The following is a 19,745-nucleotide window of genomic DNA, read 5'->3' on the forward strand; positions in this document are numbered from 1 at the left end:
TATGGATTCTATTCCTCTTTCAGGGGTCCTGAGCTTACTTCCCAAGAGCCAAATCAGGCAGCACATAGTCAGTCACCTATAACTCCAACGCATAAATTTTCTTCTAGTCTCTGTGGGCAGTACATTCACAGACACAGTTGTAAATCACATAGGACATGGATCATGTGTGTGATATAAGTGCTTTGATCAGGTTATATTGTTGGGCAAATTCTGTTTACAACTGTAAGAAATGAAATCAGCTTGATGAGGCAAAATGAAAACCAGTGATAGAGAGTTAGATCATGATGGCTGGAATTTCCTCTAAGGTCTATACAATCAATATTATGGTAATATTCATAAATCATTTTAAATATAGCTAATATCTACTCTTTTGCAATACATGCATACTGTAACATTTATGATGTATATTCCATAATGGAATTACATTTATGCTGCTTAAAACTGATTATAAGATGGCCAATGAATTAAGATTCACATTAAAAGGATTTTTAAATCTTTGGATCATTAAGAGAAAATAGATTTAGAGATTTAAAATTGAAATGGCTTTCAAAGGAACATTTTTTTTCTGGCTGCATTCTTCCTAGAGACACCAAATACTACAAGTTATTTTAATGTACTTGAAAACTATCTATCTAGGGAATTTCATTACATGTAACATCCCCTACTAAGAGCATCCACAAGGAAATAGCCTGAGAATTGTAATTCCTGAAACTCCTGCTCATCTGAGCATTTCAGGAACCCATTGTCAGAGAGATCGAACTTGACCCCGCTTTTGAATTAGGACAAGTTCTTCTCTTTGTACTGTCAGTTCCAGGCATTCCAACCTCAGGCACACAATGAGCAGGGGCCCGACAGAAGCTATAATCAGAGATGAAGGAACTAGAGGTAAGATATGAGCTGCCATAAGTTTTGATATAAATCAATAGAGAAGTTCCATCTCTATCCAATTAAATAATTTATAACTTTATTGTCCTGTGAAAAATACAGCCCTTGTCAAAAGAGGCAAAGTTCAGGTCTGCTGTTATCATTTCTGTTCTTTTAACAGCATTTTAATTGTTTTGGGCCAAGTATTTTCAAAGACCATTACTAGCCCAAAGAATTTCATTTTAATGTTATCCTGGGTATAGCGTAGATCACTTAACGCACTGACAACCATTTCTCCCTAAATTTCCTGTGACTGTTATCACTCTTCTGTGCAGATTCTCTTGGTCACAAACCTAGGTAATGATCTGATGACTTAAGAGAAAAACAGAACAACTACCTTGCGTTTTGGGGGACCGACTACTCCAGACTTACCCATTCCCCAAGCTTCCCACCTACACCACCAAAGTCCACTAGAGAACATCCCCATCCCATGCCAGACGCCTCCAACTTCCCTCTTCCTTCTTCCATGTTCTACATCCTTGACTAAAGGTATTTCCTGAAGAAAACCTGGTCAATAAATCCCACAGTTTCTGCTTTTAGCTTTGTTATGGTAGGGCATGATCCTTAAACAGTACAAGAAAGGAAGCCAGCATGCTTTTAAACCACATTAAGTTTAACAACAGGCTGCTCCAATCTCTGGATTTCTTATGTCTGACCATCTTTAGACTCCTGATAAGAACTGCTGCAAGCGTATCTTGTTTCAGCATTGCCCTCAAGATACTATAGTGGTTCAGTAAATGGTTGTTGACTTTCCATTTCTGGGACAATATTTACATAAATGGATGAATAAACATAACCTTATTAGTATTGGGGGCTATTAATATGTGCTCAGAATTTATATGCTATCCAAGAATTACAAAATTTGATAAAGATGAACTATCCTCTCTGGCCTTCAAATGTTTCTGTCATTCACAAAACAGAAGTGTAGCGTGCTCTTTGCAGTCAAGGTGTTAGCTAAATTGCAGCACACCACTTTCTCCTTCTGCAGCTCCCAAATCAATGAACACCTACAGAAACAGCTTTGATTTCCCTCCCTTTCTGCAACCTTCCCACACCACGTTTAATTTCCAATTTAATCAGGAAAAAAAATGGTACCTCTTCCTTACTAGGGCCGGAGGCCAGAGTAGCAAAGAGAGATATTCTGATTTCTTTTCAATGATGCTTATATTTTTATTTTATATAACAAAAAAAATGAATAAACAAAATATGTGACATCCAGAATAAGTCATAAGATTTAACACTTAAAAAAGCAAGTTGTGTGAAACCATGAAAAGACATAAAAGAAGTCTAAATGCACATTACTAAATGAGAAAAAAAAGTGAGTGTAAAAATGGCTCTATGCTATTTGATTTCCACAAGATGACACTCTGGAAAAGACAAAACTATGCCAACCATAGAAAGGCCAGAGTTTACCAAGAGTTTGTGAAAAGATACAGAAGGAAAGAATATGTGGGAAATTCAGGCAAATGAAGCCACTGTGTATGATACCTACAAAGGTAAATACATGATACACATCCTTGTTAATCCATAGAATGTATAGAACCAAAAGTGAACCCTACTGTACACCATGGACCTTGGATGACATTAATGTGCCCTTGGTTATAAAGACATGCACTACCCCCCTTGATGGAGATTTTGATAACAAAGGAAGCTATACATTTGTGGGGATGTTTGGTATAAAAGAAATCTCAATAGATTCTGCACAGTTTAGCTCAAATTGTAAATCTACTCTAAGATAAAGGGTGTTTAAGTCATTTAAAAGTTTGTCGAAAAATATATTATTATAAAGAAACAGTTTCAAAATTATTTTTCCACATTGTCTCTAAATATTGTATCATCCTAAGCCATGGACCTTAGGAAACACAGAGGTGTTTTAGTAAAACATTTATCAGCTGTGTATTCTGATGTGGTCTTACTTCAGTTTCACTCTAAGATGGGAAAGTTATTTTACTAAAAATAAAGATGGTTTCTCCAGCAGAAGAGTTTAAGGATGTCATTACTTAACAGTGGCATTCACTGAAATTGCAAGTATCTGATAAAAGAAATAATATTTACAAAAATCACATTTACATTATAAAAATTTCATCTCTGTTGTTATGAATTCTTTTCACTAATCAAATTAGATGACAGGAACTAATTGGCAAAGACTCTGATGTAATTCCTTGAGAACTGCTAAGTGGAATGAAATATGCTTCCAAAGTTGGTGCTACATTAAAGCAGTATTAGTATTGCCCAATTGTTTGCAATTGGAATTTGGCAAAGACTACAGTATACAGCCCAGCCACTTTCACACTGTGTGTTAGGACAGTGCTTCAATCACACCACTGGAGTGGGATTAAACTGATAATCACCTCAGAGCTTATACACAGCTCCAGCTGCAAGTAGGAAAATGAACATCAGCAGAGGATAAAATGCTTGGAGGAGGGGCCATGATGCCCTGTATGAGAAAACACAATGTAAATGTCTGTGGCTATGATAGAGATATATAAACACATACGATGTTACAAACACAAACAGATGAAACAAGTTGATATAGCACCAGTCATGTGTTTTCATTAAACAGTGGTTCTAGCGTCTTGAACAAAATCATGGCTGTATGAACAATGCAGGTCTTTCATGGGGACAGAGCGTGAGCTGTGAAGTGTCATGCAGATGAAAACTTCATGCAGCCACATATGCTGAAATCATTAAGTCTGAACTAACAATGTCACTTTTCTTTTTTTATTTTTTTAAAAAAGAAAAAAAACTATCTTCTTTCATTATTCATATCAATCCAAGTTCCCACTCCCTCCCTCCTCCCACCCCACCAAACATGCACTCCTCAGACAGGGAAAGACATTAACAGCGCTTCTCAGAAGGTGAGTCTTCACTCTCTGCAGAATGCATCAGGTCTATAATACGTGTGTACACGCATGCATATACATATATACATATACACATACATATGAACATAGACATACATATATTCAGTGAACACTTGAACCATGAAAGGCACCATCCATAGGCAGTGAACTAACTTGCAGCACTATTTTAGTTAAATGTGTGCTATTAAATAATAATGTTGGCATTCTACTACTGCTTAAAAACTAAAAGGCATAGATGTTCAGGATTGAGACTTCATCCTGATGAACTGTTCCTGTTATGAGTATAAAATGTCCCTCTCCATCTCTTCTGATTGATTTAAGTTTGAAGTCAACTTTGTTAGAAATTAGTATGGCCACACCTGCTTGTTTCTTAGGTCCATTTGCTTGATAAGCCTTTTCCTAGCCCTTTACTCTGAGTAGGTGTCTGTCTTTGTGGTTGAGGTGTGTTTCTTGTAAACAGCAGAATGTTGGATCCTGTTTTCTTATCCAATCTCTTAGCCTGTGCCTTTTTATAGGTGAGTTGAGTCCATTGACATTAAGTGATATTAATGACCAGTGGTTGTTAACTCCGGTCACTTTTTTAGTCGAAGAGTTTGTGTGTTTCCCTTCTTTGAGTTGTGTTGGTGAAGGGTATCTAGTCTGAGTTATTGTGGTCATTGTTGGACTCCATGGTTAAGCGATGTCCCCAGTTAATTCCTTGGGCAGCTGAGGATAGGGAACCTGAAATGACCCTATCCTATAGCAATACTGACGAATATCTTGCATATCATCATAGAACCTTCATCTGGTGGTGGATGGAGATAGAGACAGAGACCCACACTGGAGCAATGGACTGAGCTCCCAAAGTCCCAATGAGGAGCAGAAGGAGGGAGAACATGAGCAAAGAAGTCAGGACCACGAGGGGTGCACCCACCCACTGAGACAGTGGAGCTGATCTATTGGGAGCTCACCAAGGCCAGCTGGACTGTGACTGAAAAAGCATGGGATAAAACCGGACTCTCTGAACATGGCAAACAATGAGGGCTGATGAGAAGCCAAGGACAATGGCACGGGGTTTTGATCTTACTTAATGTGCTGGCTTTGTGGGAGCCTAGCCAGTTTGGATGTTCACCTTCCTAGACATGGACGGAGGGGGGAGGACCTTGGACTTTCCAAAGGCAGGGAACCCTGACTGCTCTATGGACTGGAGAGCGAGGGGGAGAGGAGTGGGAGGAGGGGGAGAAGGGTGGGAGGAAGGGGAGAAGGGTGGGAGGAGAGGGAGGGAAATGGGAGGCTGGGAGGAGGCGGAAACTTGTTTCTTTTTCCTTTTCTCAATAAAAAAAAAACTAAAAAGCAAACTCTTAATTTCTTTGATCATCTATTTAATAGTGCACATTTTACCTAAACACACTGAACATCATTCTATTGTGCTGATTTAATTCAATGCCTTCACTTGTTAAATTCCTATTTCTTCTTGAAGTTATTTTAATTGAAATCACTCTAGCTAAGAGAGTAAAAACATGAGTTATCTTGCAAGTTAGTTTGGTTAACAGTTAGCAATATTATTTGCCTTGGAAAGTCAGGCTATAGCTAAGTCCTTCAGGTATTTTTTTCTTTCTCTAACCCAGGAGCAGTTCAAAGGCAAAAGGTAATGCAAAATTCATATGTAGTTGTGTGATAGTCGTATGGCTCAGTCTTTTTTTTTTTGCCAGATGAATGTGGAGACTCAGTCTTTCAAAACCCCACTGAGCATCAAAATGCAATTCAATGGCTGAATAGATAACACCTTTAATTTTCTTCCTCTACATGGCCCCAAAATTGTTCTGCTCTTAGTAAAGGTCCAGAGGATGGGGAGAAGTGTGTTTTGAATAATGTAACTGGTCTCAGTGAGTTCAAGGATTTTTTTTATGATTTCACTATACTACACACACAAGCCCACCTCTCCCTTGTTAGAAATATCCTATTCTGAGTGATCTACCACCCTTCCTTTTCCTTTTAACAAAACACAAAAATCCAAAGAGTTATCTTTATTAAATATCCACATTGTCTCCATTACCATGAATAAATATATAAACAAACCCAATATTTGGACATATTGATAAATGAAATAGAAATGTAGCAGATAAGAAAAAATTCAGACACTGTGTTATTCTGAATCTACACAGATAATAATAAACCTGATTTGGTTCTTTAGAGAAATATTTAAAGAAATTTCTCTATGATATTGTGATCTCAAATGGAGAGAAATAGCAAGAAGAAGTTAGAGAAACTCCTGTTGGTTATCAAAAGGGTGTTATTGATTATACTGTCCAACACAATCAACATAGCTCTTTCATGAAAACCCAGGAGGGAATTTTCTCTTTCGGTTTACAGCAAGAAAAGTTTATATTGTTATCTGGTGAAATGGCTCTCACACCTGATCCTGTTTCTGTTTGTTCTCACTACTCTTGGAGTCAAACCAAAGTTTGATAAAAACTCTTCTAAATGAAATTGACTTTCTGTCACACTTTTGTTCCCAACATTTCATTTAGTTGACACTCTTAAGCATTTCTTCCCTGATAAGTTAAGTCTCTAATTCTCTTTTTAAATTTTATGTAACGGTGTATGGAAAAGTAAAAAGGACATTGTGGTTTTATTATGTCAAGAGAAAACTTGTAATTTTTTTTCAAATACATAATAATTTAGTAGGTTCTACTACTATAAATATACCATGGTTTTGAAGGAATATTTCATTAAAGAATGCAAAAAGATATATCTATTTGAAATGATTAGAAGGATTAGGGTGTGTGGCCTTGTTGGAGGAAATGTGCCACTGGGAGCAGTCTTTGAGGTTTCAAAAGTTCACTCCAAGACCAGTGTCTCCCTCTATGCCAACTGCCTGTGAATTAGAATGTAGTTTTCAGCTACAGCTCCAGTGTCATGCATGCCCTTATGCTCCCACCATGATGGTTATCAACTAAACCTCTGAAACCATAAACAGCCTGGGGTTAAATGCTTTCCTTCATAAGTGTTGCCTTGGCCGTGGTGTCTCTTCATAGCAAGAGAAGAGTGCTTTAGGAACATTTCAGGATTAAAACCATGCAGTAACTCTCCATCCATGAGCTCTTCCCAACATTCTACAAGACTATGCACTCTTTAACCCCATAAAGTCTGCCCTATATCAATATTTCTCCTTCATTGCTCTCCCACTCCACCCCTCCCCCAACTTGATCTTCCTGTTCCCTCATGTTCTTATCAAGATTATGATGGGGAAATCCACAGAGCCAGTTGACCTGATGTAGTAGGAGCTCAGGAACTCTGGCCCAACAGCTGGGGAGACTGCATGTGACTGAACTAGGCCCCGTCCATGTGGATGACAGGTGAGCAGCTTGATGTGTTTGAGGGGCCCCTGGCAGTGGGAACAGGAAGTATCTAATGTTACATTAGATGGCTTTTTGGAGCCCATTTCCTATGGTGGGATGCCTTGTTCAGGCTTGATATAGGCAGGAGGGATTTGGTTCTGCTTCAGCTTAATGTGCCAGGCTTTGCTGACTCCCAGTGTGAGGACTTACCCATCCTGAGGAGTGACTGGAGGTTAGATTTGGTGGAGGTGGAGGAAAGCAAGAGAAGGGGAGAAAGGGAGTTAGATTTTTATTGCCCTTAGTTATTTAAAATTTTTATCCGTGTACTTATATATTAGTGAAAGAATAGATACGTGTCATAGGAATATTTTCTTTAAACACTAACTTTTTCCTGAAAATAAAAAAGGCATGACTCAACTAATATATTCAATTTGGAATATACCCATAATTTCAGACAAACTATGTAAAAAGATGACATCTGGAAAAAAAACATAAAGACAAAACACTGAACTTTCAAAATAACCCCATGAAGTAAATAAATGTTCCTGTTTGCTTGGTTGAGACAGCTGAGGTGTAGCTTCTTGAACCTCAATATGAACAAATTGTTATAACTGAGCTAGGATTCAAATCCAGTCAACCTTAAATACTCTGCCCATAGCTACTATGAAATACTGCCTCTGTGTATGATATTTTAAATATAAAAGCAAGGTCTAGACAATTCTAGCATATCTAGACAATCTCAACATAGGTGAGGGCAATCTTACAGTAATCTATTCCTAGATGATAAAATTAAAGTACTGAGAAAGGGAGAATCAGTCTTCCCCAGGGGTTGCCCCCTGATTGGTTATCCAATACCAAGTGGTCACAGAAACATACACATACAGACAACGCTAGACATACTCAGCAGGTTGCATTTATATGTTTACTTGTTTATATGTAGCAACAATGATTTGAAGAAAGAAGGACATGAATTTGGGGCCTGGGGTACATATGATTGATAAAGAGAAAAAAAAGAATGGAAATTATGTAGTTATAGTCTAAGTAAATACAGAAAAAAGAGTAAATAGGCTTAGATTAAATGGGTAAGTTCCATGGTTGCAGTAGTGGCTTTGTAAGAGGCAGTGACCTGACCTAGCTCTCATGCTCTTATTGGCTGTGATATGATGCTTTAGGAAGCATTTACCAGACAATAATTAGATTCCATGGCAATTCTCTTGGACTTCCAAGATTTCAGAATGTCAAGTCAATATCTATTATATAAATGTTACACATTTATATAATATATAAACATCTATTCTTTGTCAAATTAAAAAAAACTAGATGTAATATCTCACAGTGTAACAGAGCTTCTCTGGTAAAATGTAATATCTTTGTCTCTGTATGCATATGTAAGTGTGCATATGCTTGTAGAGGTGCGTATATGCAAGTGTTTGTATTTATGTGTGTATGTGTATGCCCCTGTGTATTTCTCTTGTGTGCAATGATGTTTATGAATTTCCTTCACTTACCTGCCTTCGTCTTCCACTTGGGTTCATTGTCTTAACAAGTACCCCTTTTATGTCCACCACTTTTTTTTATGTGTGCCACTAAGTTTGATTAGCTTCTTACCTGAGCATAGGGAGAAGTGACTATAGCAGAAGCAACTAATTTTTGATAGATGTCTCTCACTCAATCTGCACTTAGGTTCTTACACTGGCATACTAGGCATTTTACTAACCGAACTGTCTCCATAGCCCCCAAAAGCAGTACTGAGAATGTATCCAGCAGATAGACTTCATAAACATTTTTATAAATTCTCTCAAACTAAGACAATAAGAGCATCAAAGACAAATCGGTGTTGGCTTGGATCATTATATAAGTGATACCCAGACACTGTTGATATTTTACCATATTCATTCCACACCGTTGCGAAGCATTGCACTTCCAGCTTTCCTTTCTGTGACAACACAACTTTAATATGATTCAAGGGAGGCACAAGTTGCTTTAACTCATAGTTTAGAAGCTTGAGCCCATGATCACATGAATCCATTGACTTTAGACATGTGGCCAGTCAGAAACATCACAGCCAAAGAACATGGCAGAAGAAAGTTGTACATTTCAAGAAAGAAAAGGTCCAGCAAGAAGATAAATCATTTACAGTTACACCAGTTCGCTGGTTCAGTCTTCCACCTAGACCTCACCTCCTTGGAATCCATTCAGCTATGAACTCATTGCTATATTGATCCATTGATGAGATGAATGACCTTATGAATTAATCTTCTCTCACTATGCCATCAACTGGGGACCAAGTCTTTAACACATGAGATTTAGGGCATTTCACAACTGAACCATAGCAGGATACATAATTCTTCCATACTTCTTATCTAAGGAGTCAAATTTCCCACTCCTGTCAACTTCCCCCACCTCCCTAGTGAGAGTAATTAGAATGCATAGTATACATGTATTAAATTCTCAAAGACTAAATTTAATTAACAAAAGTGTAATATAAGTAGTTTGCAAATAAAAACTGTGGGAAGCTGAAGCCAGCCATGCCTCCTCCAATTTAACACAAAAATTCAATAAGTGATCACACTAATTGTATTTTCAATAAAGACTGTTTTTCTTTTTAAAAAAGATGTCAAATTTCACTTAATATAATATATATAATATATACATATATTTATACTTATAGATATATAGGTATAGAGATAATCTCATAGTATTGTCTTGCTTGCCATCATCAGAGAAGCATCTTCCTGCAGGGAATGGGAACAAATACTAAGACCCACAGGTGAACAATGTACAGAGAATGAAGACCTCACTCCTACGTGGGCTGTCTCCATCAAACCCCACTTCTGGGGCTCAGGACACACTGCAGAATAGGAGGCAGAAAGATGGTAAGAATCAGAGGAGATGGAAGATACCAAGAACAAGAAGTCCTTCTAAACACAACAGGATTGATACACATATGAACTCACAAAGACAATGGCAGCATGCACAGGGTCTACACAAATTTGGGACAGACAGGGTATCTGACATGAAAAAGGAAGTGGATACATGCCCTATCCCTAAAGCAGAAGCTATCTTCATGAATAACTAGTCACAATTGAAAAATTATAACCATGTCTCTCACTGGGTATATCAACCACTCTTAAAGCCAGACCCCATGCCCAACAGTAGATCAACAAGAAAAAACAAACTGAGTAACACTTTTTACAAATTATTTGTCTAATAATGCTTTGTTGGGACTTTTTAAGGCCTACAGATCCTTGCATATATATTAAGGCTTGTTTTTTTAAGGGATTTCTGTGTTAACGTGTGTGTCTCTGCATCTATGTGTATTTCTTGAGCTTTTCATTGGTTCTTTGGTTCCATTTCTTTGTTTGATTCTATAGGATTTTATTTTATTATTGTTTTAGGTGTCTGTATTCTAAAGAGAGAGAGAGAAGGTATGGATTTGGGTGGAAGAGGAAGTATAGAAATTCTGGGTGGAGTTGGAGGGGGAATCATATAATGCATAAAAAAGTTATTTTCAGTAAAATAAAAGGTAGGAGGCACAATGTTTATCACAAATCTGACAGAGAATACTTATTTAAAGTCACTCCTATTCAAATGGAAATCTCTGTTTATTAACTATATATGTCTTTAGACTTTTTCACAGCATATAAACTGATTAGACATGAGGGTCTGCTATTTCCACCTACATTTTTCATTGGTTTGTGTAGCAAACACTGTTATACCCAGCAGGCACCTCGACCTGTCCCTCTTTTCCTTGTTAACAGAACTCCAACATGGTCAGGGCAGATACCCAGCTCCAGGGAATTAATCAAGTTTTGTCTAAATTACCACAATTCCATTCTCTCTTCCCCTGGACCTTTGTCAGGCACTGTATTTAATTCTTAGCACTGAGGTATAAAGGTGGGTCTTCTGAGGCCTTCTAGAATAGCTTACCCAAAACAAAAGAAAGAAGTAAAGCTCTGATATTTGTGAGTGTTAAATCAACTCCGAAGACCTGTCAATATGAAATCATAAGCCTGCATTAGCGATGTTGCAACAATATTGTGTCAAACTGCATAAAACCAAAAGGATCCTAGTTTCTTTACCTTTCTTGACTCACTCTATAATCCCCAAATCCAGTGATATATGCAAGTCACTATTTTCTCACATCTACCATAACACAATTGCTCCACCTAATTCTCTTCATATTCTTTTACATATGTGTTGTAATCATTTAAATGGAACATAGTTGGAATATAAGGCTAATTATTTGACATTTTGATGCTCAATTAGTAATTATGACCATCATAACCATTAAGCTGGATTCAGCTCACCCTAACAGAAAGAGAGAGTATCTTGGTTATGCACCTCCAGTTTACAAAAGTATTTAGAAGTAAGGCCTTATTTTTTTGCCAGGCACTTACAAGAATCCCTGTGAGCACACAATTTTGCTGCTCTGAATTCTGAAGCACATTTACCACCTGCAGACACTGGAAAAAGTGACAAATCGCTTCTGACAAATAGGCAACTATTCTGTAGCAAAATGACACCTTGAAACATACACTATGTCAAATAAGCATTTTACATTGAACAAAATACACTAGATTTTCACACTGCAGGGTCAGGTTTATATACTTCACGACATCACATCTGGGGGGAAGCTTTCTTCCTCCCTTTTATGCAACACCCTTGGAGTGGCCTCAGTCAGAAAACCAAGGAGAAACTCAACAATATGCAATGACAGTCTTAAATTAGAAAATTGTTCCCCGGCTAGACCTCTCGCGGAGCTTTCTAGGTCTGTGTACTTCAATTTGAAGAGGTAACCGTGGTCAAAGAGGATGTGTGGAATACTATAAAGGTTCCGTGATTGGTAAACAAATCGTCAGGAAGGAGATTACAAGGTCATTCACACATGGAACTGTTAGAATGTCAGTCAGGAAGAAACTACACACCAAAATAGATAATACAATTTCGAATCAGAATGTATGAAATACCGTCTGAGGTTCTGAAAGCGTTATTAAAACGAGTCAATATTTGATAAAGGTTGGTTGCTGAAAGTCACTCTGGGGCTGAGACACTCACTGTTACACATCCATAGCTGGGTGGGAATGGGAAGAGACTGAGAACAGAGCTGCACTGCAGTAAACACTGCCCTACACTAAATCCCTCCTTTCTCGTATTGGAATCCAACTTGGAAATTCAAAATATAGCCCCCCAACAAACATAATAAGAAATGAAGCACTGAGATTGAACCCTCAGGCTGATACATTTATGCTACTGCCAGATTAAGCAATTCACACAGACATAAGAATGTTAAGCATTCATTAAAATATTTCTGTGAACTGCCCACTTCTTCAAAGTGGATTTCATTTCTATCTTGAACAGATGGCAGGCCCATCACAGTTTGTTCTTTATGGCCAGAACATAAACACTGTCTGATTAAATTGTTCTGAAACCAATTAAAATCTCAGCACTTACTTTAGGAAGACATATCTACCATTAGGGTCTGAACATGAACAAACCCATCAATCCACTGCCCCATTTTCTTGGGGAGATTTGACACAGGACATGGGTTAAAGGAAGAAATCATTTACCTAAGTTTATTTTTCTTCTTGCCACCTAAGCTCTCAATTAACAGAAATTAGAAAGCTGTTCTCAGATAGGTATTGAGGTACTCCAGTGATAAAGCCTCTCTCTCTCTCTCTCTCTCTCTCTCTCTCTCTCTCTCTCTCTCTCTCTCTCTCTCTCTGTCTCTTTCTCTTTCTGTCTCTCTCTCTCTCTGTATGTGTATGTCACTCACTTTCCCACACACAAACACACACACACACTGTAATGGTTTGAATGAGAAATGTCCCCCTTAATCTCAGACATTTGAATACTTGGTTCTCAGTATCACTTTATCTTGAGGTTTGGAAGGTACCGCCTTGATGGAAGAAGTCCTAGAGAGGACTTTGAGAGGTAAAAAGTCACATGTCACATTCCACTCTTTGCACTGTTTTTGTGGCTGAGGTTGAGCTGTCTGCTCCTGCTACTGTGGTGCTTGTCCCATGCCTCATTGATATTATCAACTCTCATCCCACTAGAACCGTGAGCCAAAATAAACTCCTCCTTCTGTTAGTTGCCATGGTCATGGTGAATCACAAACACAAACATGCAAACATCAGAACATATACAGACACATGCACAGAGATATGCATCCACATACACACAAACACATTCAAGCACACTAATTTTAAATTACCACCCTTTGGTGAAAAAGAAATGATGGAAGAGGTTAGTTATTACACTATCAAATGTCTAGCTTACACTTCCCTCATAATGAACATACTGAAAACTCCCAGAGCCTCACACTGACAACCTTGCATTTCATTTTATCCTTGATAACCTCTTATGTATACAATAATAGTATGTCATTTTGTAGCTCAATGTGGTGGGCCTTTGTTAGGTTAAAACTCTTGCTCAATATTATATAGCTAGTCTATAGAAAAGCAAGAAATGAACTTGCACCCTTGAATTTTGATGCTGAAAGACACATTTTAAATTGTTATCTTATTGTTATTCTCTTTTTGTCTAGGGAAATAAGGTTGTTTCCTAATCCCACTAGAGAAAATTAAAAGAGAAAAATTTATATCTTATATCAGTATGAAAGCTATGTTCTAATACTGAACAAAGCAATTAAAGACTAACCACTTCATTTGTCATTGAAGTAAAACAAGGAAGTCTGTATGGTCTATGTTACTATATATGTTTAAATATGTTGTCATTACAAATATTCTATATTTAATATTAGCTTAAAATAGTGAGCCTTAAATATTTTTGTTTTAGACTAAACTACAGTGTAAGATGTGAATTTGAGATCCAGATACAGGAACACATGCCTACAATCCCAACACTCAGGATATAGAGGCAGAAGGATCAAGACTCCAAGGCCATGCTTTAAACATATACATATGGAAATATGATTTTACTACCGTTTCTGCTGCTGTGAATGGCAAAAGTGGCTTTAAAGAGAAAGGTTTCATTTGGCTACAATTTCAAGTCACAGACACACACAGTCCATCAAGAACTTGAAGCAGTTATTCATATCACACACATAATCAAGAACAGAAAAATGATACAATATATGCTTAATCTCACCTAGCTTTATCTACTCTTACACATCCAGGACCCCAATGCCAGGAATAGTAACACCATATGAAAGCTGGGTCTTCCCTTAACAATTAAGACAATCCCAGCAAACATGACTACTTGCCATTCTGATGTAGACAGTCCTTCATCTGTGAATCTGTGAGACACCCTTCATGTAATTCCCAGGTTATATCAATATATGCCAAAATATGAATTTTAAATATTGCAAATAGTATATCCCAAACTAAATGAAACATCTGATTTGTGTGTGTGTGTGTAATTTGTGTATTATTGATTACTGAATACCTGATACTGAGTGGGTTTTTTTGTTTTTTTTCCTGAGTTTGTATTTCAGAAATAGCACATACATATCTTCCAAGTAAAAATAATCAAGTTTAAAAATTATAATAAACTTGCTATCTAGAGGGATTTTTCTGGATAGTGAAATATTTAATATAGTTATGGATACAAGCTATTCAGATATTACTAACATCCAAAGACTTTGAAGACAATAAAACGTACTTAATACAGGGCTTAGACTGAACGTGAGTTCAACTTTCTTTGCTGATTCAGAAGGTACTCATGACCAAATAATACCCTAGGGCCATCATTATACATCAATTACCCTTCCCAGCAATAACTGTTAATAGAAAGAAAGTTTGTGCCCCAACTGGAATGCAAGCCTTTACATTCTGGAAACAAGAAAACAAATGAAAAAGATGTCCCAGAGGAGTGCCAGGCACATGAAAAGACATCAAATAATCTGTTCTTATATTCTGATTTAACTCTGGGGGGAAATGACACTCTATACTTACTTTCTTGAAATAATAAATTGTAATAACTGCATATTAAATCTTTAGTTTTTCCTAGAATTAGAATTGTTTTAAAATATACCCAGACCAGGACCTTTCTTTTAAGATGGCATGACAAAAATTCAAATGGTCAAATACTACAAAATTCTACTCAGTTTTCCCTAATCTCTGAGAGATGAAGGCCACACCCTGAGTTATCCTTTTTAAATACAGCCACGACAGTCACTATGCTAAATATACTCAGTGTTTGATCTCAAATGGGAATAACTACAAATTCATGAAGTTTATGCTACTTGAAAAAATTATTTCACTACAATGCAGCTAAACAAATATCCTACCATACAAGATTAAAACCATTATTTTTATGCTTTATTACTGATATTTACCAGGTAATAGCAAGGTGTTTCAATAAAGTTGTCAGTAAATTTAAGAGATTTGGCAATTTATGGTCATGTCAAATAATGTAACCATGTTTACATCCAAAACCGTCATACATTTTTGCCAGTGGAAACAAACTAATATAAGCAAATCAATTAATTAGACCACAATCTGTCATTATTAGATTATCGGAAGTAGAGGAAAATAATTAGAATTTCAAAACATAATTCAATTTTTCTAAATATGTTATGAATTTAGCAACATAAAACTGAATGAGAAAGGACAAGGAAGGAGGTGACGATGTTAGCACTTAAATGTGAGTGGATTCCAAGACCACATGATAGAAGGAGAAAATACATTCTTTCAAGTTATCCTCTGACCTCCATATGCATGCATCCCCACCCAATAAATGCTGTTTAAAATTAGGCAGGAGGCTTTTTAAAATGCACTTTTATGTAGTGGATAAGATGACAAGTTTGATTTATGAAGAATGTCAGCTGCAATAAAACAGATTAGAACCTAATCATTTTCCCAATAAGTAACACAGTGTTCTAGGTTCTTATCTCAACATAGATATGGCTGGAATCATAAAGATACTCTATCTGTCCACAAGGAATGCAAGAGAGCTAATAAACCATGCGCTCACCCAGTGGAAAAGGAAGAGGTGATGGCACTGTAAAGACCCTAGCCCAATTGTGCTTCTATAATTGAACCTATCAACCCTAATCTATTTATACGAGATGTTTTCCTTTTGTTTTAAAACTACATAGTAAAGGGTTTTCTTGTGCCATTTTCATGATTGTACATTTACACAATGTGTTCATATTTTCCCCTCCATTATGCACCTTCGCTCCCATTGGTCCCCTTCCATATATACCTTTAATACATGCGTGAAAACACCTATAACTACATTTTCTTAAATCTAAATTCCATGTACCAGAGAATAATGCAATATCACAAACACAAAAAAGAAAGAAAGATAAAAAAAGATAGAAAAAAGACAGTGATAAACAACAATGATCAAATTTAGAAGCAGCAAAAAGATATATAACCAAAATATGTGATGTGTTCTCGGGATTTATAGCCCAGAATTCTTTATATTTCTATCTTAATTTGTCTTGTGTGGTAATATAAATAGTTGTGTCAATAAATGAACTTCTGTATATTCTCCAGTACTTCCCAATAAACAGACATTACTTTCAGTTCTACCAATACAATTTTCTTTCAAATTCCTTAGAGCACACTAACCTAAGCAGATTCCCAGGCTACACAACAGTAGTCTTTCCTCTGATTGTTCCTAAATTAGTACTGTAATTCCTGACTGAGTCTCATACATATTCCCTGAAGAACATCCATGAAGAGAAAGCCTCCACCAGCCAAAAAGTGATGGCCTTCTTATAAAACCTAGAAAAGTTGTCTGCTAATAAGACTTTAAAAATTGAAATGAGTTACCATCTTAGGCATCTGTCCTCTTTCTCAAAGAAGAACTGGGTCTGATTTCTAAGGAACAAAATGTCCATTTTCTTCATACATTCTATATGACAAAATACCATAATCTAGGAGCTTATGAATGCAAGAAATTTGTTTCTCAATTCTGAACCATTGATGGTGTAAAATCAAAGTATCAGTACATTGGATATCTGATATGGTCTTTGTTTTTAAAATATTTATTCATTCTACATCTCAAAATACAGTTTCCCCTCCCTACTCTCCTCTGATTCCCTTCTTCCACCTCTACTCTCTCTCCCTCCCCCACAGCCTGCCCCATAATCCACTTCTCTGGTTCTATTCAAAAGAGGGCAGATCTCTCATGGTGTGGGAGGTCCTTCTGTCTGTTGCTTTTATTGGTTAATGAATAAAAAACTGACTTGGCCTATAGCATGGGAGGAGGAAGATGGAGTCAGAGAGACGCCGTGGAGCCACAGCCAAAGATGGACATGCTGAAACTTTGCCATTAACCCACTGCCACATGGTGATACACATATGAATGCAAATGGGTTAAATTAACATGTAAAAGTTAGCCAATAAGAAACTAGAGCTAATGGACCAAGAAGCGATTTAATTAATACAGCTTCTGTGTGATTATTTCGGATATAAGCTAGCCGGGCGGCCAGGAACCAACAAGCAGAGCCTCCTCCACCACTCTCATATCAATAAATCATGGCATATTAAATTGCAGTAAGATGAAACACCTCCCCATGTGTTAAAACTGAACAAGGAAATCCAATATAAGGAATAGAATCCCAAAAGCAAACAAAAAAAGTCAGAGACAGCCCCTGTCCCCAATGTTAGAAGTCCCACAAGAGGATCAAGTATACAGCTATCACATATATACAAAGGACCTAGGTTAGTCCCAGGCAGGCTCCATGTTTGTCAGTTCAGTCTCTGTGAGTTCCTATGAGCCCAGGTTAGTTGATCCTGTGGGTTTTCTTTGGTGTCCTTGACTCCTCTGGCTCCTACAATCCTTCCTCCCTCTCTTCAGCAGGATTCCCCGATCTTGCCCTAGTGTTTAGCTATAGGCCTGTATCTGTTATCATTAGTTGCCGAATGATGCCTCTCTGAGGATAATTGGGATAGTCACCAATCTATGAGTATTGCAGAATATCATTAAGCATCATTACATTGACATTTTTTTGCCAGTCATGTTTGGTTCTATCCTAGGTCTCTGAGCCATCCAGCCTCTGGGTCCTGATACTCCAGTGTCAGGGGTGGACTCACTCTCATGGCATGGGACTCAGGATGGACCAGTCATTGGTTAACCAATCCCACAATCATTGTACCACCCTTATCCCAGCATATCCCATAGGTAGGACAGATTATACATAAAAGGTCATGTGACTGGTATCCCAATCCCACCATTGGAAATCTTGCTGATAAGGACTTTCTCATGGATGACCCTGTGTTCTTTCATGGTGAAGGGCTGAATGAATTCCATTGTGCCTCTTAAAAATACACCAATTCCACCCACAAGTTCCTGGCCCATAAGATCTAACCATCTCTCCTAAAAATCTCAACTTGGCAGCTAACAGGTCAGCATATGAATTTTAAGGAAACATAAATATCCCAACCATAGAGAGGTGAGAGACATCCTTTATACTGAGCTTTTACATGGACTTCTGAGAATTCAAAGCAGCAAGTCTTTTGTGCCAATGAATATTGGACTATAGCCCTAGCATAAAAAGCAATGGTAATCATTATACTGTAGCCAGACATCCTAAAGCCATCACAGGTTTTCATTTATTATAATTGGTCATATATATTAATTTATTATAATTGATAACAATATAGCTATATTGTCTCAAATTTTCCAGAAGTATGTTATCTCAGACTGTAGCAAGATATGTCTTTCCTTCCTGTCAATAAGATATTAATAACAAATTTAAATGAGGAAACTTACAATGCAAAATCCAAAAGAAAATTCCCCAATCCCCCAAATTATTTAAGTCCCTATATCACATGACTCACAATACTTAGTTTCCTCTTACTTCTTTATTGGATAAGCCCAATTTTTTGAGTACCTGTGAATAAATACATCTAAAAAAATATCATGTCATCAGTACTTGGGGTGACTATGCAGTATGTTTTATGAAACTTTCATAAATATTGTTTTCCTAATAAAAATATGTACCTTACTTTTTCTCCATGTTTCCCCCTCTTATCTACAGCATAAATATAATGCGATACTTGGTGCTAATGCATCCACTTTACCACCATGTGCACAAAAGTCATTCAGGGTCAGAGGTTCAAATGATGGAAGAAGAATGAATCCTCTGAGACTTCATTGGCCTGTTTCACCATCTCTGAAGCACTTCGCTCTATACATTTGCTGGTAGAGAGGGCACTCTCTGTTAGATGAGGCCACAATGCTACTCTCTTACCTGAACTGAGAGCAATTTTATGATCAGTCTGGCTGAATTTATGTTCAGAGAATGAATTTAAAAATGCAAGAGGGGTTGTTATTTCAAAACAAATTTAGCACAAAAGATGTAGCTTTAAGAGGACATTTCCTTAATAGTAGAGGAAGCGAGAAGTTAGAAACACTGAATTCTCTCTTCAATAGAATTCAAAATGTAGAACTATGAATAAATGGCTAGGAGATGAAATAAGATAACATACTGATAAGAAAGGAAATTTGGCTAGGATTGTGAACAGAAGTGAAAAGGAGCTACATTTAAATAAGATAGTAAAATTAACATCTTTGTGAGTTTAGAATTGCTCATGATCAGATAGAGAGTAAAGCTAACACCGACAAAGACAGATTAGTGATATTACAGCTAATTTGAACAGCTGTTTATGATGTAAAAGAAATGAAAAGCAGTAAAAATAATGAAAGAAGAAAAAGA

The sequence above is a fragment of the Microtus pennsylvanicus genome, chromosome 9 (genome assembly GCF_037038515.1).
Source record: "Microtus pennsylvanicus isolate mMicPen1 chromosome 9, mMicPen1.hap1, whole genome shotgun sequence".
NCBI classification, from domain to species: Eukaryota; Metazoa; Chordata; class Mammalia; order Rodentia; family Cricetidae; genus Microtus; species Microtus pennsylvanicus.